This window comes from Bradysia coprophila, chromosome IV, assembly GCF_014529535.1.
Source record: "Bradysia coprophila strain Holo2 chromosome IV, BU_Bcop_v1, whole genome shotgun sequence".
In the NCBI taxonomy this organism is placed as follows: domain Eukaryota; kingdom Metazoa; phylum Arthropoda; class Insecta; order Diptera; family Sciaridae; genus Bradysia; species Bradysia coprophila.
The window spans coordinates 4,900,888-4,924,262 of NC_050738.1; the positions used below are offsets into that span (position 1 = coordinate 4,900,888).

The following is a 23,375-nucleotide window of genomic DNA, read 5'->3' on the forward strand; positions in this document are numbered from 1 at the left end:
GGTATTAAATAAAGCAATATTTTGACACACCAAATACACTGTTACTACGCTGGGTGTTTTGCCAAAGTAAGTCCACATGATAGATATTATTTTTAAACGGCCTTTGCCCTCATTCGTCGTCATTCTTCGTGATAAAGAAATTTTTTTACAGTGCTAAAAATTGTTCGATACACTGTCGAGTTTCAGAACTCTATTTAAAATGACAATTATGCTTGAAATGCATTGATAGATTCGAATACATGCTGTGGATGCGGTGCTATAAAAAGTCGGTTGCTTTGTCAACACCATATTTTGTGTCCTGAATTTTCATTGTTTTTGTACTTAATTTTGATTTATTTATTTTGAGTTTAAAAATAAAAAATTTTCAGTTATTTTTCTATAAAACGTTCGAGATAATATTTACGCCGAATTAGTGGCAGAAGAGATAAGATGATTTATGCTGCCATTATATGCATTACCAAAAAATCAGCAAAATATCATCGAGCATCGTCATCTACATTTCGAAAATTTATAACACACGAAAATGTACTACAAAAACATAGCTAACGCCGACCCGTACGAAACACCTATTCGTATCAAAAGCCTTTAATGTGAAACTCTTCATTTCTCTTACTTCATTTTCTTCTCTGCTGAAAAACTATTCGCCCTTTAAAATCACTTACATTATCCACTCTTTGCCTTGTTATCATATATAACTAAATTGCCGGAGGCAATATAGACAGCCCCGTACGAAGACAAATTTCATAAATTCCTATTTAAACAGCTATATACCGCTATATTTACCTATATTTTCCTATAAATAAACATTTCACAGATAAATATGCTATTATATAGCTCAATATAGCTGTATATAGGTATATATAGATGTCCATATATGGAATCCCTGAAACACCCCACACACATAACAAATTATTTCCATGTTAACAGAAACTCTCTAAGTACCATTTTTCCCAAGATATATCACTTTTAATAAAATGCAATATGGCCGCCGGCAGCCATTTTATTAGGAGACCGGAAATAGTACCGACGCTTTACATTCGTTAATACCTTTCAAACAAAAAAAAATTCATGAAATTCGGTCAAAATTTACTCGAGATATTGTCAAAATACACCACGTTCACTGTACGGCCGAGTAGCCAGATAAGAGCTCACTCCAAAAGACCTAGCTCACGCTCCGGAGAACATAATTTCATAAAAAATTTTACCTATCTAATAAAGCTAAAACGAACGAAATATGTTCAAATGTGGCCGACCTACAAGCAAAAACTGCTTGCCGCCCTGTGCCTGTTCCACACCAAGGGGTCTAACTCACGAGTCGGTCATCCGATTTCCATAAACTTTTTTTTTGTCGATCGGTATTGTAAATACCTTTTATTTGACGTATCACTTACAAGTTTAACGTTTAAATGTCCGGAGATATCTTCGAAAAACCGTAAAGCACTTATTGGGCCACAGCTCGGGAGGGGTCGATCCAAAATCACTCATTTTCGAACTTAGCCTGTCTTTTGACATTACCAAACGGGAAAAAAAAGAATTTTCAAAATCGGATGCGTTTTACTCAAGTTATCGTGCAGACAGACAGACGGACAGACGGACATTTTTTTTTTTCGCGGATTTGGCATCTCTAGACAACCACAATAGGTTTCCCCTTACTCAGGGAGTCCAATTCGACGTGTTACAAACGTATGCGTAAACCTATAAGACCCCAGTACTTCGTACGGGTCTAAAAAATGAGAATTTACATTTTAGAGTCAATTTATACTATCCAGACAACGAACATAACGGAACCGTGAAAAATGAATTTATGAAATGTGTTTTCAACATGGAGAAAATTTCACGCTGGTTCGTTCATTCGGTTTTGATAAACTTCTATTTAACTCAAAGTTAATTGAACAACTGCAATCTATCGGAAAATCCAACAAGCGTAAGTGAAGTTTCACAGTTAATAGAGAAGATCTAGAGGATGCTTTGGAAAGTAATGATAGAAGATAATAATTGTAAAATTTGTTTGTCGGAATTTTGACATGAAATTTTATTGCAATTCCAACTGAATTGAGAGAAGTTACTGGACTTGTAACACTACCATGACAACACGTCCATGAAAAAAAAATCGAATTCCAAGCATATTTTCAATAAATACGCATGACTTACCGGCATATATACCTTTTTATCCACAGACGATGAGAAATATTCTGACGGTGAAACTGAAGCTACATTTATCAAAATTTTTCTTTGTCCTTGAATATGAAAGATAAACTCAGCAGAAGAAAAATATTATCTAAATTAACGACACCTTTCCGAGAGGCATGATGTATACAATTCTTCTTCTCTTTTTCCATACTTATGGGTGTTCACATAACAGTGCAAGTGAAGTATGTATTTCGACTGTTGGATTTATTATTTATTATTTCACATCAGCTACACCCATAAATCATTTTCCTCTGTTAAAGTCGTTGATGTTGAAATCGCAAAGGTCGATAACAGATTTCGTGATACGTGATTTCAAAGACAGGGGGAAATAAATCTTTTAAAGTTTATTCACTGTGGTTGAGGTTGTTGACTACTAGTTATGAGTTAAATTTACAGGATCGAAAACGAAATATCCAGCCAGACATTTAGCAAGGAAATTGCGAGATAAGTCTAATGAGTATAAATCATGAGTCGGTAAATATAAAGTGCACAATATATATCCATAACCAAACATTGGGGCTAAGAACCGAAAAAACGACATTGAGGCGGGAATCAAGGATTAGATAGGATCCAGATAGGAATGGAATTAGGATTGTTGTGTAGACAAATGATGGGAGTAAAAGAATTACAGAATAGCGAACTGAGCCCGGGAAGGCTTCGATGGTGTGGTAGGCAGATGTGGTAAAATATATTTTAATACCTAGGACCCGAAAAGTGCGACTTTTCCGTGCAATATGAAAAATACTATTCGTACCACGGACTAAAAGTCTTTTTTTAGCGTATTCGATTCCAGACCTCGCCTTCGGCTCTGTTTGGAAACTTCTCACACGCAAAAAAAGACTTTTAGTCCTTGGTACGAAATGTACTATTGTAGATATAATTTTAACATATATGTCGCTGCGGTCAACAAGTTGATAAAAAGGGACGTCATGGTCTCAAGTGCCGACAGAAGGCTGACCGTTACGCAACCCATGCCGAATTGAACAACATCATCAAACGATACCTCGTGTCAGCCGACGTTCCCGCTAGACTTGAACCAGTTGGCTTATGCAGATCCGACGGCAAAAGAGTGGATGCAATAACATTGATTCCCTGGTCACGTGGCAGCACTTTAATTTGGGACGCAACTTGTACCGACACTTTCGCACCTAGTAACCTACGTTTCAGCACGAAAAAGGCGGGCAAGGCAGCGGAAGACAAAGCGAATAGAAAGGTGACGAAATACAGCTCACTGATCAATCAAGGCTATCTCTTCGTACCATTCGCCGTCGAGACAATGGGCCCGTGATGTGCGGAAGCCATACGGTTCTTCGATGAGTTGTCGAAGAAAGTCGCGATGAAAACACACGAACCGAGGTCCGGCACGTTTCTACGACAAAGGCTGAGCATTGCGATTCAGAGAGGAAATGCGGCGGCAGTCATGGGCACTTTCCGCTCTAATGATAAGATGGATGAGATTTTTTATATACTGACGTAGTTTGTATGAATGCCAAATATTGTAATATCCGTTCAAATGCTGACGAAAATAAATAAATTTTAACAGACAGGTTTGTGTGAAAACCCATTTTTGTTTGCTTTTGTTATGTTGGATTTTCACACAAGCCTGTCTGTCAGAATTATTGATTTAAAATTTTTATAGGTTAGATAGGTGTCTCGTGACAGTTTATTGTCTTTGCAGCGTTTATTCCTTACTGTCTGTTTACCTTTAGTACACACAATTTTAGATATATCAGAAGAGTCATCGATGTTCCCAGTTAATAAAGTGATTCCCAGTATATGATATTTTGGCGCAAAATTTTCAAATTTTGTACCAAAATATCAGAACCTGGACCTACTTTATTGACTGAACACATCCATGATTTTTACAACTCTAAAAAATCCTCAAGTATGTTCAGAACTAAACACCCTCTGTATGTGTGTAACAGGGCAGCACTGTGATCAAGTCCTTGGGCTTAACTGGTTTCCATATAAATTTTTCATATTGATTCAGTAACAAGATGAGTTATATGCCGAGCAGGTGATCTTACAAAATCTTTTTACTCACTGTCGGCGAGTGTCGGACTAGAGATAAATGCACTCCCCGAGGTGAAAATATGGAAGGTCGAACATCAGTTTACCATGAAAGTTTAGATTGATCTGATCTAGATCAGTATTCAGATCAATTCAGGTCGAGTTGAAATTTATCATGGTTCGTGTTAAGAAAGGGTCTAGTATTATCAGGTAAGGTAGATCTAACTCCTGAACATACAGCTGGGAAGACATGTAAAAAATACTGGCTATTTTCTTATTTAATAACAGCCAAGTCTATCAGTTAGATGATCATTCTGGAGGAAATACCACCCATGGAGAGGATGAGTGCTAATTTATGAAGTCATATAAATTCCATCGTATACAAAAGAATGTGAATGTAAGATTGAAATGTCCATAATTTATGTCGTATTTTTCATTCTGTTTTTATTCACTGAAAACATGGAACAAGTTTCAAATAATGACAATCATAATGTGGTCACATCGTTAACATTTTTTAAGTTCTCTTGCAACATTCTTGTTTATTTTTCTTTTTGAGTTTAATTTTCTTGTTCTTCTTTTTCTTCTCTCAAGAATGCTTCAGCATTTTCAGCACACGATAAATCATTAAAATGAGATGATAAAAATAATAAAAAAAACAAAATGTTTCGTCTAACGAAAATCATAAATTTTCGTTTCATTTATTTTAAAACGATTTTGTAGGATTTTTATAGAGACACTTCTGTGTGAACGTAACGAACGATAAAGCCATCAACTTAAAGTCTTGTTATACCGATCTGTTTTAAACTAATTAAACGAAACTGTTTTTTATCTCTTTAACTGCATCCCTTCGAATATTCCAGAAGAAAAACAAACATTTTTACGACCACTTGCACTTTATAGCCAACACTTAAAGCTTCGACTCAAATCATTACTTGGTTTTGTTAGACCAAATATATTAGTCATTCACGATACATTGTCGCTGTAACAACAGTCAATAAAAGTAACTTCGACTCATGTTTTACCTGAGAGAAGGTGTATTCCTCACGGTTCACAACATACTTTCTAGATTAAATTTGTCTCGAGAGCTTTTTTCGCCAGTAAATTTTCTTACCATCTTACAATTTTCTTAAGAAACATTCCCATCCTGAAACACTGCCATTAAGCTTGCTTTAGTATGAAATAAAGTTCTTCACTTATTTCGCATAAAATTCTACTGGTAAAACGTGTCATAAGTTTAAGCCTTAATAAATTGTAAAAATATCCTTGAGCACCTTCATGAAAGTGTCCGATTTGATGTATATGTGCCTCACAAAAAGGTAAAGAAGATTTTAAACTTATGTTTTACGATCTAAGAAAAACCCTTTCTAAGCTTTAACACGCCTGACATTATGGTGTATACTGAGGAAAAATTGCGATTCGATTGAAAACTTCTTGTGATTCCCAACCGAATTTCATTGAATAAGAGTATAATTGAAGGAAAATGTTCAAGCTAGGTAGCGTTTCATTCATAACCCGATTGAGTGGAACGAATGACGGTTACCTCATAATTTTCTTCTGTGTACATACCCTCAGGTTCTCATACATTATACCGAATCGAAATATTTTTTTTTTGCTTTACAGCTGTTTGCTGAGGCTCACAGTTCACGTTGTTCTGGAAATCTTTTCCAGAGAACAGTTCCGCAGGTATACTTTCTCTCCACTAAACACAAAAACCCGTTTAATTGAGTTCATTCGTGCCTGATTTTATGCTTTCGTTTCGTTTACCTTCATTATTGTATCATTATGCATTCAGGGAAGTTGTAAAACTTGCTTATGTAAACAAATGGATTAAATTCGTTTTGACTGATTTATTGGGTGGTACTTATACTGTACCTATTTGCCTAACGGATGGATTATTGTAGCGAGAGAAAACCAACTGGTATATGTTGGCGTGTATAAAATATGCTAACGAATGAGCTAAAAACCTGAACAGCAGAGGGTTCTTCGAAAACAGAGCTTCGGCATTAGTGTTTCGTTGGGTGGATTAAAAGAAAATACGAAATTTATTATGTGTCAATGCACATTAAATATTCCAATCGTGTTAAAGCTATATGTTGGATTGATTGCTGTTGATTATATGCTTTTTAAGGCAGTTTGGTTTTACTTCAACACAACACTAATGCAGACAAGAAATATCGCTTGTGAAGAGTCATTAATTTAATTGATTAGATAGAGTTATTTGTATATCAAAGGAATATGCGATAAAAAAGGTAATGACATTGAACGGAAGTGTAGTTGTTCATAATTCACTTAGTTACGAGCAAGGAAACAGCGGAAGCAGTTTATACACGACGAACAAAGAACTTATATAGACTGATAAAAGCAGAGTATCGAACAAAAAATTGCGACATAAACACCTCGAACGAGATTAATTATTGTTCGCAGTCTGTTTTGACTATAAGTATAGATTGCCTTTCATCTGCAAAAAGCAGAAATTTTTTGTTATTCTCCTTCTACCAGTCTATCGAGGAGTCAAATTAAGTCGAATGGTATAAAATCGGATAAGCCACCCTCGCAGTGCTGCACTTCACCCTCACTCGATTCAGTCCCATTTCGTCTAAAAAGTGCGACGAAATGGAACTTGAATTTTCAAAATTTCATCTGTTACCTAAAACACCTACAAAAATAAGCATCAAACTCTGACTATCGTGGTCTTTACAGCAAAACTTATGTTAAAATTAATGAAGTAAAAGATTTGTAAAAATTTGTTGCATGGAATCTCAGATGATACAAAAAGGGAATTAAAGTTCGTATGTTTGTCATCTGTAGAATGCTATTAGAATAGGTGAATGCAGAAACGGGACATGTCATATTAGCGAATTATAAGAAAAATTTATTTTTGTTTCCTTCTCAAAGCTACACGGTGCAAGTAAAATGTGTTTTATTAATCGAAAAAAAAGTGAAATTTCATTTTTATCATAATTCGCTAAAGTTTAACAGTTTGCCAACGTTCTAATAAAAGAATTAGCATTTATATCGTTTAACAGGTACGCTTTGACTTACATGGACTTTATGTAGCATATGCTATAACTATATTGCTGCCATAGATTTTGTTGTGGATGTTCTTTCTTTGCTGTGAAAGACTTTGTATCAATCTGTTGATGAGTTATTTAGATCGAAAGAAGTAACAGAATGGAATATCTTTTGAGGACTGTCAAAGGTTTAAAGTACTCTCTCCAGACTATAGGACTCTGGAGAGCCAATAATAGTTTGGAGAGCCTAGCTTTTAAATGCATTGACAAGTTCGATGTACTGTCTATGCTTCACCCAGTCTTACCACTAAGTTTTCAAAGTCTACAACTTGCATTATGTTATCAAAAATAATAAAACAACAAATAAAGAACCCGATGATAATCTCATCGGTATTAAATGCCCTCTTGCCTTTACCTTTTTTGTTTCGCATCACTTTCTAAGCGTCTACAGTCATACAACATATTGCTATCACCGTTGGCGTTTCTTTTCAACCACTTAAAACGATTTTCTTGTTCAATGAGGCACAAAGGTATCGCACACACACACACGAAAAGCTCACATAAATTTGAATATAAAAAAGTCTCTTATGTGTCCAGTTCTTATCATTTTTCCCACATCAAATTACCCACTTTATATACATATCGAAGATTTGTTCAAAAATGTGTATAGCGATAGCACATTCAAATAAGGCTGAAAAACACCCACCAATTTTATAGCCCTAATACTTTGCATTGTTAGTGAGCTGTCCTCAATGGTTATTGCTGTAACCCATTTCAAAGCCGAATTTGCTATAGAAAGATAGAAAAAAAACTAAAATTGATCACTGTATAATGCCCGGAAGTATAATACTGATAGGATGAGGGTATACTTATGGATGGATGTAGTGAGGATTAGTCTTGTTAATAGCTATTGACATCTGGGTTACTCTATTCATGTAATGGGTGAAAAGTCTGTTTAAAGTCTTCAGTATTGGTATTTAGGGCGCATTAATCTATTTGATTGGACACTAGTAATGTCAGTATTATTCGTACAAACTATTCAATATACAAATCAATTTCGGCTATCGAACCCTTTCGACGTTGAAGTAAGTTATGTACTCCGTGTGAAGTTTTTCGTAATATAGATCAGCAGCAATCATACGGTCTAGTTATGTTGCTATGCACACAAAGTAAAATTTATCAGGCCTGATGGGGTTCGATTTATATCTTATTGGGATCAATAATAGGGGTGGAAAATTTTCTTTTGCGAGTGAATTTCGAAATTATAAAAACTTCTAGCGTGGGCTAGATTGCGTAAATAGCACCAATATTTTCGTTTGAAAATACCGAAGTCCTATTCATGTAAATATTTTTATAGTTTAGGTGGAAAGATTGACCATTAAATTTTCTCTCAATAAAGGGAAATCTAACATTTGCTGACGGACGTTGGAAAACGCAAAGCAATATTGAGAGAAAAATAAATAATTCTGGCAAGAGATCGTGCAACTTATTGTAAACGATGAACAATGAATGTTTTTCACATCATAAAACCACTTCCACATAAGGTAATGCCAACAAGACTAACAGGATATGCATGCAACAAAAGACGTTACTAAGAAAAAATCAAACTTTACCACTAGCGGGAAGATTCACTTGTTGAGAAGTTAACTAGCAAATTGTTGGTTTTCGTCGTTATTGTTAGTCTTCAGATCAAATTGCGCATTTTACACATCCTTAATTGGAAATGTTTGTAAACAATGTAGCTACAAGCATTTGCTGAAACTATTCCTCTTTATAAGACAAACATAAGACACTTGGATTTTAGTAGATTATTCACCTCTGTCCACATCTTTATTTAGACACTTGGGGAGTTATTGCATGAGCCGAAGGCGAATGTTATAACCCCAAGTGTCTAAATAAGCATTTGGATAGAGGTGAATACGCTAGATTGATACAAAATCTTTTACTTCATTTGTTTTAACATGCAAAAATGGCTTAAAGAATTGCACATGACAACCACACTATCTCTCTAGTTAGTATCTTTAGCTCAATGTAAATGGTTTTTATTGAAGGATCCTAATTCTATCATTTAGAAAGTTCATCCATTCCCCCAATTAATTTTGAGATGTTTCTATTTTCGTTTTATTTTCCAATAAATGTTATGACTGAAGTAAAATTGCCTGTTTGCCGGTCCTCGTTAATAAAATTTCGAAAAACAATTCTAAGAATACATCAAGATATTTGTACCAATTACATCGAATTCTGCTAAGTAAGCAAGCAAGCAAAAATGTACGATAACCAAACACAAAGGATCTGAATTAATCTTTTGTTTCGCATTATGTCAATATGGTGTTTTTCTGCGATGATAGCCGCTTTGAAATGACCCTAATCAGATTGGCATATAACATATATTTCGGAAATAATAGCTCGTCTTTTCTTGCTATTAATCATACTTATTTATTGCTGCATGCTCATAAAACACAATCCTCAGACGGACTGAAAAGCAGCATCACAATCTACCGGATTGCTTAAGAATGGAATTCGTTTAGTTCGAACATGTGTCGTAATATAATGTAATACAGAACGCACATTGTCTGTACGTATACGATGATGAATTAAACTCATCAAGTTAACCCTTTTTAAGTGGATGAATGGGATATGTTTACTCAATAAACACATCAATTTACAGTTAAACTCACATCATTCGACAGCTCGAAGAAAACATCGCTTTAATTTAGCAGATAAATCACAATTATCAGACGTTTTTCTAATTAACTTTTACCGTGATTACATTAACACAATTAATATATACGGTCGGGGGTAAATACGAACGCAGGAATATTGTGTTAAGTGAAGGCGCTTATGATTTTCGATAAATAAAGGAAAATGTTTGCAGCGCGAACCGAGGTAAACATGGAAATGAATCGGTTTATTTATATCTTAATCTTTACCATCAATCTTTATAACATAATTGACCCAAATGTTTTATGTTTTTGTCCTATATTTTCCTCGAAATGGGAGTGAAAATTTTGTATAAAGAGAGAAAATTTGTGATTTATTTTCGAAATTGACTTCACTGAAAATAATGATTGAAATGGTCGGCGGCTTCGTTGTACGCTGTAATTAATTTTTAATCAGGAAATCATCAGACAAAATTTTTGCTGTGTACAGAAAGTGTAGGAAGGAACATCTTTAACGTTAATTGATGATGTTTAATTCACAGACGGAAGATAACTACGGTGGGAGTAAAAAGTTATGAAAATTAACGGTGAATTCTTAGAATTTTGGTAAACGTTTTGATAATAAAACTCCAAATGAAGGACATGGACTGTAGTCCGACAAGGTTGTAATTTCGGATTAACTCAAAAAATATTCAATTTACAAAATCAGTTAATCGAGAATTGTTTACATCCAAAACCCAGACGGGTATGTTTGCAGTGTAGACCCTACTAATATAAGATTCATGGTTTTAATGAGAGGTAGCCTCATTAAAGTGAAAAGTAAGCACACCATCCGAAATAGTCGGCATAAAGACAAACCAAACAAATAGTTGGCGAGAACATGAATTCCTTTTCATGGGTGCAGATTAGACATGAAAGTTTACTTTGTAATATGGCATAGTAATCCCTTTTTTATCGAAGTGTGGCTGTCACTAACGTTTTGTTTGACCTTTTCTGCATTTTCCACACATTCTGCTAACATTTTAATTTTACGATTTTTGATGTACTAAGCTCAGACTATAAACTTGCTGTAGAAAACCCCCCCGACAATTCAACCCTATTTTTACAATTTATTTACACCGTCAAAACCCACGCATCCCCTCAAATTATCAACGTTGACTGGTGCGACTGAGTATAATAAAATAACTTTTTTTTGCCAAATATATTTTAGCATCAGAATCACTTTCAACAATAATTTGTGTCAATATTTAGCCATAAGTTATTTTTCTTGCACGAGAGTTCAACCGCATAAATTTAATAATATCCAACACACGAGTTGATTATATAATAACTTATACACCACACGGGTGCCCATAAATAAATATTGTATGAAGCATCGAATTCAACAAATTACGATGGTGATACACAAATAACGACTACATCAAATATACTCGGTAGTCGTAAAAGAAAAGAAGAAGGAAAAAAAATGTTTAGTAATATCATCCTACCCACTAACCCATACTGTATACTTAACAATATAATTAATGTGTCGGCAATATATCCATTTGGTCAGCGTGATATTATTATAGTAAACACCATTCATCATAAATAATTATAAGAAAAATTCGTTTTTACATACTTCATCTGAGATATAAAACTTTTTTATTGCCTGGTAAACCGAACGGAGTCGTAAAAAAAATATGAAAATGTCGTTTCATTTTCTCATTTTCTTTTAACTTTTATATTCACTACTTAATCAACGTGTAATGATGAACCGACAAAATGTGTGTGTGCTCAGTTGTTGCAGTCGTGCTGTTGCTTGTTTAGTTGAATTTAATTGGTAAACTTTACGATGAACTTTTAAACTCTAAACAATCGTAAAATTAGATATGATGGAATGGCAGAGTGAAACAATGTTTTTCCACAAATTTTCTTTTTTTTTTGTTCGTATCGTTGAAAATGATAATTCCATTAATACGAAACACCAGTCGACTGTTCCCTCTCACTTAGTCCCATCTCTACGAAAGAATCTTAATAACGTTGTTGTTTGATTTAATTTCGTAGAATCCTCAAATTCGCCCAACAAGAAGATTTATAGTTTGTTGTACGAATTTTTAATTAAATTTTTATCTTAATTACTTTAGCCACCAAGTTATTTGTGTTTCATCAAAAAGATATTTATGTGGAAACAGCACGTCATCGCCTCAACCGTCTAGACAAAGCCACTAGTTTGCAACACTTGCTTTTCGATAGTAAATACATAATGCTCGTTGGGGTATTGATAAAACACTGGTAAGATATTAAAATTTATGCAAATCGAAAATCGTGTGCATTTAAATTGTGTTTATTTGTTCGCAATAACACGTAAGAAAATGCTGTCATTGAATACATTTTTAGCCTATCCCGTAAAATTTAACAACGGGGTCACTCGGCCCCCAGCTGCGTTCAAAGCATTTAATTTTATATGCACAGACAACGGATTTTCACATTAAAAACTTTCAAATTTCATTTTCTTAATGAAGAAAAAATTGAAATTAAATTATCTGCGGCTGGAAAAGATTTTCGAATAAAGGGAAGGTCACTTCCATTTAATCTTCACGAAAATTTCTTTTTATTTTATAATTTAATTTCAGAACTAAGCATTTAAAGATCTCTACGGCAATCGTAGCACCATATAGTGACTGAATCTACTACTTCATTTGTTAAAATTATGCAAAATGCAAAATCTATAACTACTTTCGCTCGTCTATGGTTAGTGTCATATAAGAGAAACCCCAGCCAGAGATAATCGTTCTTTTTAGTGGTAGTTGTCAATAGCAGATGATAATCCGTTTCTGGTGTAATTGGGACACACTCTTTACATCTTTAATGTATAGTGTCACAAGATTGAGGATAAGAAGGTTGAGGACAAGCTGCAACAGAATGAAGTTCGTTGACTCAAACAAGCAATTCACATTGTAAGCCGATTTTCTCTATGATTATTTTGAAATTTTATGAGTACGAAACTATGTCATGAGATGATTCCAGTAGACCAACATATGGAAGAGGCTTTCTAAGTTTTGATTGTTTATAGAATTTACAGCTGAAATTTACAATGACATCGATACTATCTAATCAAATCACAAACAATTTCTTATCTAAACATTGACAGCGTGAAGTCACAAACCTTTGCATTCATCAATTCTGCAAAATGTATGGAGGATCAGTGTCCTCTAATCACTAAAATTGAAAATTTCTAACATCCCCAATACATTAGTAGAATTTTACCCGACCTTATCTACTCATACAAAACTAAGACTCTTAATCAACTATGTGAGTACTATACCTTTCGAGATCTAAATCTCTTAAATTGAAACACTTTTCGAACCTATCAGAGATGTGATACAGAAATTCAGTTTATTTGGGTTAAAGGTTGAATATAAAAACGAAACAATTCGACCGGAGAAAAACCTCAATAATTTGAGGACTTAGTCAGTTTGGGGAAAAAAAATTTAAATGAGAAAAACCACAACAAATTTTCGTGGACAGAATATTGAGCCGTAAGTTTCCGCAAATATCGAGTTAACTTTTACCCTTTTCACTTTCGAAATCATTTTATTCGATTGAAACTTTTGCCACAGCGGAAAGTTGGTTTATTTTTGCCATCAACATTCGTTTACCCAGCTTCTTTAAAACTGTTTCTGCATTCAGCATTCAGTTTTGTTTGAACGTCGATGGGCTTTCGTGCATATAAACCATTGAAAATATGGACCAACATTTTGATTCAATTGAATGATATATTCCACGATTGTAGCATGTTCGTCTACAACAACAGAGACGCACGGATATTGTAACTGTTGTGCTTATTTTGTTGTTGTTGTTGTTGTTGATTCAACAAAACCTAGATAAATACATTTTATGTGGCAGCAGACATTTGAGATTGGAACGTGGGCTGTTAGATTAAACATTCATTAACACGTGTGATGAATATTCGATCGTGTCTCAGATAAAGGCGAGTAAATGTTGAAAGATTTCTCGACAAGACGCCACAGATGTTAATTTCTCAATATTGGAGATATTTATTGATGAATATCAGCAACTCCAAACATTTGTAATTTTCGATAAATAACATTTCACAACGAAATGCAGCAATTTTCATATAGGATCCATTCAGACCCACATGACTGTTATCCAGCTTATCTAACCAAATCATAAAAGAATTGATTTAAGTAGCAAATTCACATTCACTTGATGGTCAGTAACTATAGTGCCCTAACCTAATACCGTGATAATGTAAAACAACTATCAATGGAAATCAAATATGCATAGACATGGTGTCTTTCTATTTGTGTTGTTCATCTATTTATTTTCATTGTATAAGCACACGAGCTTGCGACGAAAGTTATTATTCAGCACAGTTTTGCGTTCAATATTCTATTCAATCCAGACAACAAAAGCTCAGTGCAATTTACTTGATGCAATTGAGTTCAGTGGGTTGATTTTTTTTTTATGCAACTCAGCCAATTCTATGTCGATTGTGCTAATAACGAAGCGACAAAATAAATCATTTTATGTCCACAATAGGGTTTGAATGTTACTCAGAGCACGGTGCGGTTGAATAAAGTTTTATTAACATTTGAATGGATTTTTGATATTTTTGGATATTATTAAAATCCGTTCTGAGCCACAATTTTTTTTCTTCTTTAAACTGCACCATTTGGTGCTTTGGATCCCCCGGCATACAAGGATTTGGAGTGAAAATTAGAAATTGGAGTTGCAATTGGAAGGGGTTGTCATTCTGATAACAATGTTACAACGTCCAATGTATACAAAGGAAGCTGATGGAGACTCATTGAAGTTCAGAAATTACGATTTTCGGAAGGTCGTCTACGTCACACGATTTGATGGGAAATGACTGTTATACTGTGAATCGGTTGTGAATCATAATTTCTGAATTTCTTTTGCACCCATGGGATCCGCTTCTTGTACCTTTGCCGATTGCCGATTTTCTTCCACTCACTCTGTAGCCTTGTGTGCCGTGGGATCCGCTGCACCAAATGGTGTGGTTGAAAATAGAAAAATTTTGTTGAATCTTGTTCATAGGCACACTAATACACTTCAATAACAAAAAATATCTAAAATGCCTTCAAGTTAATGAAACTCCATTCAACCGCACCGTGGTTATATGGCAATGGCATGTTATTTTCAGAATAAAAATGAAAATAGCTGATATTCAATATACGAATCAATCGAAAGCGAGTCGCTGCTTTTTTATAAATGTCTCTTAACTTTGCCTCTATCTGTCTGTTAAAGTGTCTGTTATAGGAATTGGAATAAAAATTGATTGTACCAAAAATCACTGACGACAACAAAATATTGTTGGGGGTGTGTGGATAGATTTTCTTTTCTCAAATAGAATATTTATTATTAATGTAGTTCTGCCACTAAGTCCCTTGTCCTGACTTTTACGAAAAGCTGTTCATTGTTCAGTGACCTAAAAACAAGCCTCGTTCGATTTGTTGTGTTCGAATTCATGAATTAATTAGTGTCAGTAATCTTAAAATTTCAAGCGTGGATATACCACCAACATCACTGGGATGTCCGAATTCTTATTTGCATTTTATATGGCTGACTTCTTTACGAATATTCTATATTTCGATGCAGACATACAAAACGAAACTTTACTATACTCACATGAAAACAGAAAATCGTGCCAAATAAGCGAGACTCCATTCATCCCCTCGCATTACTTACTGTCAATAGTTCAAAGCAAAACGAGGGAAGAAATATATTTAAGAATTTCATTGTTGTCTTTACGTTGATGTGCAACACTATACATTGTGTATAGTGTTGTGTATCGACAATACACAAAGCACAACATTCCCGCTAAGTTATGGATGAGCGTGCACAATTTTGTACAATTGAATCAAGATTTTGGTCCATATTCTCAAAGTTAACAAAATAAAGCACAAAAGCCCACAGACTTTCGAATAAAACAACAGAAGTAAGTGCAGAAACTAGAAAACAATGCCAAACAGAATTCATCCCATTACAGCAAGTCTGTCAATAATGGCAAAAAGAACAAAGAAATTCTCTTGGAGTTGCATTTTGTTGTTTTCTGTTCACTTATGCCACACTTTACTTAAGTGATGAGAATTAATTAATTTATTGTTGTTCCCGGAAACACTGTATGTTCAAGCTCTGTATGCAGCTTCCGTCATGGCTTCATTCACATTTTAATTGATAAAGCATTTTTGTGATATAAATTTCGTGAAAATTTTATCGCTGACTTTTCGTACCAGTTGATGTTGTTTTTATGTTATCTGTGTTGTTTACCAGCAGTTGTTATTTATGTTCCCCACAAATTACGCAGATGTGAATTTTAATGACTTGATTATCCTTTCATTAGCTTTTTATTACCGAGCAAGGTGTAGCTGTAGTATGATATACACTGATTGTATTTAGCCAGACAAAAACTGAAGTATCTAACACTTATGGTATATACACATACAATAAGTTAACACGCATTCATATACTATTATTCTATACTGTGCTGCCGTTCCAATTAAATAATCTAAACTTTTCGCTAGTTTTTCTCATATGACAAAAATATTTTTCATGCTAGCGATGTGAAAATCCTTATTTTGCCCACTATATAGATCTCCAAGTGCAGATGCAACGTACAGTTTACTGTCAAACGTCATCCATACAGCCATAACCTCAAAGCTTTCCCACACACTTTGTCAATAACATTGTTTGGTTATGTCGTCTGTGGATGATGTTGAATATTTCGATGTTGCACATGGGACAGACCTATAAAGCACTGTAAAAAAACCCTTTGTTCTCATTCTGAGAGGCGCCATTTTAGGTGAGAAAATAATCAATTTGTCCCCTAAAATGGCGGGGTAGCCATATTGGGTGAGAAAATGATCATTTTCTCACCTAAAATGGTGGAATACCGAAACACGCTATTTTATTTCATTTTATTTTCTTCAAAGTTGACCAAAATACGAATTTTCGCATGAATAACGTTGTGTTCACCTTGGGGGGGGGGGGGGTGAATAGAAAATTGAGCGAATTGTCGTCCTCGCTTTGCTCTGGCCGCATTGGTAGAATTCCCTATTTTCTCCCCTCGGTTAACACATAACTATTCCACTTAAAAGTTGTTGGGAAAAGGCGCACTACATTTCTTAACTGAGTCTTAACTACCAGTTTTTTTCTCCTGTTGTTTAAATATCAAGATTCTTGTAATTCAACATTAGCGAAAATCTTCGTTTTTCCACATTGCAAACATATACAATTCGCAACAGAATTCGTTGTTTGCAAAGTGAACTTTGTCGGGGAAATTGTTGAAGTGCATCCGTACAAGTATGGAATGTACATGTGAAATGTGAGCAAACGAATTTAAAACTTATCATCAAGTACGTATGTACATGTATTTATTTTGCCTACACAAAATCTCGATGGAAATGGAAAATAATGGCACTTTCAGAACTCGAACGTCACTAAGCACATACACATTCCGAGGCGCACATAAATATATCTCTCTTTCCTCGGATAAAACTTCAAGTTTCTCAGTTTCATTTTATTTTCCGATGACTTTGAAGTCGCATTTTCCTCTTTTTTTTGTTTGGTTAGCCGAACGATCGTCTGTTCCATTCCGAATATACACAATGTCATGATAAACGTTTATTGGCAAGTGTAGTGATGCACACTATTGATGCTGATGAGTTAGTTTTATTTGCATTTCGTAAAGCTCGTCGATATCCATCTCGTATTGCAGTGCAGTTATTTGTGCTGAGTAAATATACTTGCAAAGTGCGGGGGCTTATGAAGCCTCTCCTCAAGTGGTTTCAATGGAGAAGCTGCTTTTCTTCGATAAAATGTCCTTTCTTTTATTGGGACCTAAGCCATTGAGAAGAGACTTAAGAATTATTCAGCGAGGGTGAGCTCAACGGTTTTTTTGGTTGGAAACGTTCCTATCAAAATCGCTGTTGTAATTTAATTGGAACATCTTTGAGTCTGTTACGTCTTTTTCGAATAAATCTCGATTTTTTTACATGGGGTTTACGTTCGAATATTTATAACTCAAATTGACGGAAATACTTTCAACTTCATAAAACAACATTAGGGAGAGCTGATCGCTTATTGATGTCTTGTCTATAACAGATGACATAACAGTCAAAAAAATGGTATTGTCGAGTAGTCCTATTAACAGTCGAGAGGCTCTTCTCGTCTAATTGATGTAGAGCATCGCTTAAATAAAGAATAACATTTTACAGCGCAACACATGAGCGCGTGCGGTTTTTTTCTTAAATAGAAAATAAATGGTGCAATAAAATTTTGAGTATCATTACCAAAAACACATAAAAATCTACAGCACAATTTCTATACTTCTGATATATTGTGCTTTAACATGTACGACATGAAGTAGTAAATACTATAATAGTATATATGGATAATCCACGGTATATACCCTAACGTACGGTTGTGATGGCGTATATTGCCAGTATTTTTTGTGTACATAAAATCCTGAAAAATAGATTTTGTGATACGTGTCAGCTTGAATTATTTTCTTGTAAAGCTGCTGTGGATTTTTACAGCGGTTTCGAGAAACATCCAATTTATCTGTACATGGTACAGATAGAGAATGGAAGACATTTCAACTGTATTTTAGTGTGGCACGTGTTTTTTCGTATTTCGGTTATTTTAGGAAATATATTTACAATGCTAAACTTATCGATTATGTTTTGCATTTAATATTTTACGAACAGCAAGCATGCCACCGAGATAACAACTTCTTTCCATACAAGTTATTGTTAACAAAATCTTTTACTTCTTTGGTTTTTGACTTACGGAAATAAAATATAAAAAAAGACTTGTTTGCTGCAAATATCAGTGAAGATCTTTGAAGACCCTGTATTCGGTTTTTATGAAGGCCTTTTCCGGTCACGTTTTTCTTCTTTTCTTCTTTTCCCCTCTTCTCTTTAATTTTTTTCAGTTTTCAATTTTCGTTTTTCATTTTTCCTTTTTTCGATTTTCAATTCTTGTCTTTTGGTTGTGTGATAATTTCTAAGTGAGCTCTGGATTTTGAAAAACTAATCGATTCTTTTCGCGATTTTTTGTCAAATATCAGCAGAAATACGAAAAATAAGAAAGTCGTACATCGGGCATTCTCATAATATTGTCATATTTAAAAGATTTTACAAAAAGAAAATCTTTGAAAAAGCACTTCCCACTCAATTTCACACCCAAATCACATCCACCTTGAACTTAGTCGAATATGGTTTAACGAAGAGAATCGTCGTTAAAGTCGTTAATCGTAACATGAGTACTGTTTTTGAAACGTCAAATCACCAAAGCAAAAATTTAGTGTCGGTTGTGAAAAATGTAATAATTTCGGTGATTTCGATGTGATTTAAATCAGATTTTGTGCGGAAATGTGCTTTTTGTGTTTTTTTAACATTACAATCAACGGTTTACTTTAAATATTCATCAAAGCAAACGAATTTATGAAAAATTTATGGTGACCAATCATGTAAACAAACAACAATATTGTCGTTTGGTGTGATGTGAGGTTCAAAAGGGATGACCCAGTAGAAATAAAATGTCGGCGGTAATCTTAAAAATTACGTTTTAGCGGAAACGCTTTAGTTTAAATGTGTGTACGTTTCCGGTGAAATAAATTAGTTCGAAAGTATACACTATTGAGGAGCTTTACGATAACACCTTTAGTTAGAGGGGTGTCACATCCCTTTTAAGTATTTTTGCTTATTGTGAAAAAAGCAGTTTAGACTCGAGCTTTGAGCCTCGTTTTTTTGTTAATAATGGTAATTTGTTAAACCTAGCCGGTCGTTTTTGTTTTTGAAAGTCTCCATCTGCCGTTTGATTAACATGGAAAAGAATAATAAGGTAATTGTGGCGGTGCTAGTTTCCAAAGCTTGTTCATTGTCATTGTGTTCGGTGTTAAGTTTCATTTTTCACTTTGAAGGGATGCGGAGGGCTTCAGTGATTCTCGAATGTATTCCATTTCGATATTTCCAGTCTTTCTGTGTCGAAGGAACTAAACATTTCATTCAAATTGTTCCGTTCGATTACTGTATTGTGAAAGAGCCGGTGGAGCAACTGAAGATGGCCACCACCGTGCTCTGAAGCCGAAACAGTGTCTTTTTCGATGGATAACTCCATCATAATTCATTTTACGTGACGATTAGTGGTGGTACGGGAAGAACGATGTTCGTTCTGTTGAAGTCTTTTGATCACCATAAGAGTTTGTATAGTCCGTTGCTAAAGCGCAACGTAAAAAATACCGTATGCTCTGTTCTTTGAGTATTTCATGAGTTTATCCGCAATTCCATCGGAAGATGGCATGATTACATTGTTAATGTTCTAAAGCTTGTTCAACCGAAAATTTACTACTGTCTCGGGAAGAGTCTAACGGAAACGACTGATGAAGACTAGCCCTCCCTAGTCTTTGACCGCCGTTAGCACTTGAGGTCGAAACAGTATTTTTTGTCTGCAATTTCGCTGCTCGCGATCCATGTTCAAGGGAAGAGCGAAGAGCTCTGTTCGATTTTTCATTTTTCTCTCATGACTTAATTAGATTATTTTAATAGCTAGTCCGTTGCTAAAGCGTAACGTAAAAAAAAAAACGGGCGCTGCCACTTCCAAATTGAGAGTTTCAGCCTGAGACAAATTAATTTAATATTTGCCACAAATATTCGTTAAATTCATATTGAATATATTTTTTTCCATGCACAATGTATGGTGCTGGTGCTTAAAGAATCATTAGCGATTTAAATGTACAATTTCAGAAGTCAGATTATGTTCTTACAGCTGCTTATAATAAATGATTTAAAAATCTCAACGACTTTTGAACATAATGGCTTTCATTCTCCTGAAAAAAACTTTTATTTTCACAAATTAAAACAAAAAAAAAATTCCCAGAAAGCTTTCCATGTAACAAAAAAGTGCACTTTTATTAGTTGGAAAATTTTCACACGAGCAGAGCCATTATGAATTGCGAACTGCTAAATTATATATAACAGAAAAATTGAAATTAATTCTTTTTACTACAGAGTCATAAGTATGCAAAAAGACGTATATATCGCATTTAATTAAAATAAATTGTCGCAATGAAAGAAATATTGCGGAATCGCATTTTAACTTGTCTGGTACATTGAGATTGAGATGAAATTCATATAGAATAAGTTATCGTTTAACCTGTTAAAGACGGCAAGAATTTGACCAATATTTGACCCAATAGACCGTGTGTAGTATAAATAATTTATTTTTAATTGATGTAGACTATTATTCTGTAGAACAGAACAGTGTGTACAGAATATCTGAAAAATGTCTGCTTGATTTTATATCTCACTTTAAAAGCTGTAAGTTGAATGAAACTAAAAGGATGTCCTAACCATTCTAATTCATTCTAATTGGATTCTTAATAAGATTCTAATAAGTGGGATGGCAACAATATTTTTCAATAATTTCTATAAAAAAATTAAATATTTTTTCAATGGATGATGTCAAATCTTGTACTTCAATTTTTTTAAACATGAATTTTACTAAATGAAAGAGTACATTGCCCAGAGCTTTTCATTATTTTTGTCGACGTTATCGATATCAGATGAATAGCCGTATGTGGCTCTTAACCTGCTTAAGTCACTCCTCTAATAAAATAGTTATAAATGTTAACGTAACAGAACCGAAAAATAATTTTCTCTATAGATTATTTGTGGGAGAACATGTTCCCATACTTTCTTGAAATTTCGCTTCCATAGTTTCTTTAATTTTCTTTAAAAAGAATTTTTGTTATATATTTTGAAAAATGTTGGAAAATTTGGGAAATTGTGCGAAAATTCGAGAAATATGACCAATGTTTGCACAACAAAAGTCAAGGTTTCTTATAATTTTTGCTTTTGTAATTTAAAAAAAGTCGTTTCGAATTTCAAAAATTTTAAAGATGCCATAAAGTCCTGAAAAACGTAACTCCACATTGAAGACACGATGTCACGTTTTGTTTATTCATTGTACACAGATCACGAAATCACTAATACTTCATCATATTCTAGGATAGATTTACTTAAAAAAATCATAAGCTAAGGAGGTATATAAAAATTTCTTTTTCGCTGGCTTACAAAAATGAAAGATTGAAGATTCTTTCATTTTTGTAAGCCAGCGAAAAAGAAATTTTTATATACCTCCTTAGCTTACGTAAAATCAGTAGATAATTATACATGAACCAACAAACGTACTTTTAATACTTCAAGCACTTTTTGATGTCTTCATCATGCAAAATGAAAATTTACGCGAGATAAAAATTTAAACTTTCATATTAGTGTGTTTATTGACCTCAGCTTCACCTCGGATCAACAAATTTCACACAATTTTTTTTATGGTAAATGTTGACTGATTTACATTGTAAGAGTAGATAAAATTGTCGCTGGCGTTTTTTTGTTTGTTTTTTATCAAAAAATCTTGTACTTCATTATCTTTAACATACAGGTTCCTACACATCCATCGATTGCTTTAATAATCGCTAACCGTTTCTGAGAGATTACCGTTTCGCTGATGTTTTTTTTTTTTTGTTATTTCTTGCTTCTATACAAAAAAAATATTTCGGTCCAGTGCCTTCAAAGCTGCTGTTTGTATAATTTGAGAAAATTTAATAAATCGAAAAAATGGATTCGTTGAAATTTGAAAGTGTTCTCTCCTCGCAGATTTAAATTAATTTTCATTCAATTAACGCATTACAAATAAATAAATAAATTTACGTGTGAAAATAAATAGATCACTTGTAAGTAGATACACCGCAACTGTTGTGGTGTGCACACAGAAGCCTTTAAGCAACAATCTTTCAATATTTAACACTTCAACTGTTTGCTTTATTAAATTTTACACTTTTGACGCCCGAAACACTATTATAATAAATCACCAAAACAGAATAACTCTCCGCAGAACAAACTTTTCTTTATTCTTTTTGAATATTTTCAACCGTTTTCAACTATATCCGTTAGCTAATAATCCGCGAAGGTGTGCAATCGGATCACCGTTTAAAAGATGACTAACATTATTTCGGAAAGCAAACATTCATTCACTGCCTTTTGCGCTTTATGCGTGACTTTCCCATTCATGATAGTGCTGAGGAAAATTCGTTTATCGCCCATTCGTAAAATAGAAAATCTTGTTACGAAAGAGCACAACAAAGTGAAAATTCATGCTGAATTGAGCAAAATGTGATGCAGAATGTTTTGGCACTCGATGGAAATTTTCTCTCCCGAACAGTGTTGTGGAAGAATAACGGAAAGAGAAAATGGTTCAAGTTCATCGTATACGTATATACATGCATGCAAGTACAATAAATGCATATAGTGATTGTGTTTACAATATTATTTAGAACGGCTAGTATATTGTGTGACGCAGTAGCAGAATCAACAGAAGAAGAATTTTTGTTGGAAAATGATAGGCTAATGATAGGCAAAGAGTCAACGCACTCCAATAACAGGCACAAGAACAGATTATTCGGCCTCTTATGGAACGT

General features: G+C 34.1%; 1 protein-coding gene across 1 annotated transcript in view; it reads right to left on the bottom strand.

Moving 5' to 3' along the window:
* LOC119085935 (trissin receptor) overlaps window positions 1-22,904 on the bottom strand; it is a 60,415-nt gene extending 37,511 nt beyond the window's left edge. The window contains exon 1 of the mRNA XM_037196488.1: window positions 22,609-22,904. The gene's annotated coding sequence lies outside the window, so the exon portion shown is untranslated. The remainder of the gene's footprint in view (window positions 1-22,608) is intronic.
* Between the last annotated feature and the right edge of the window lie 471 nt (window positions 22,905-23,375).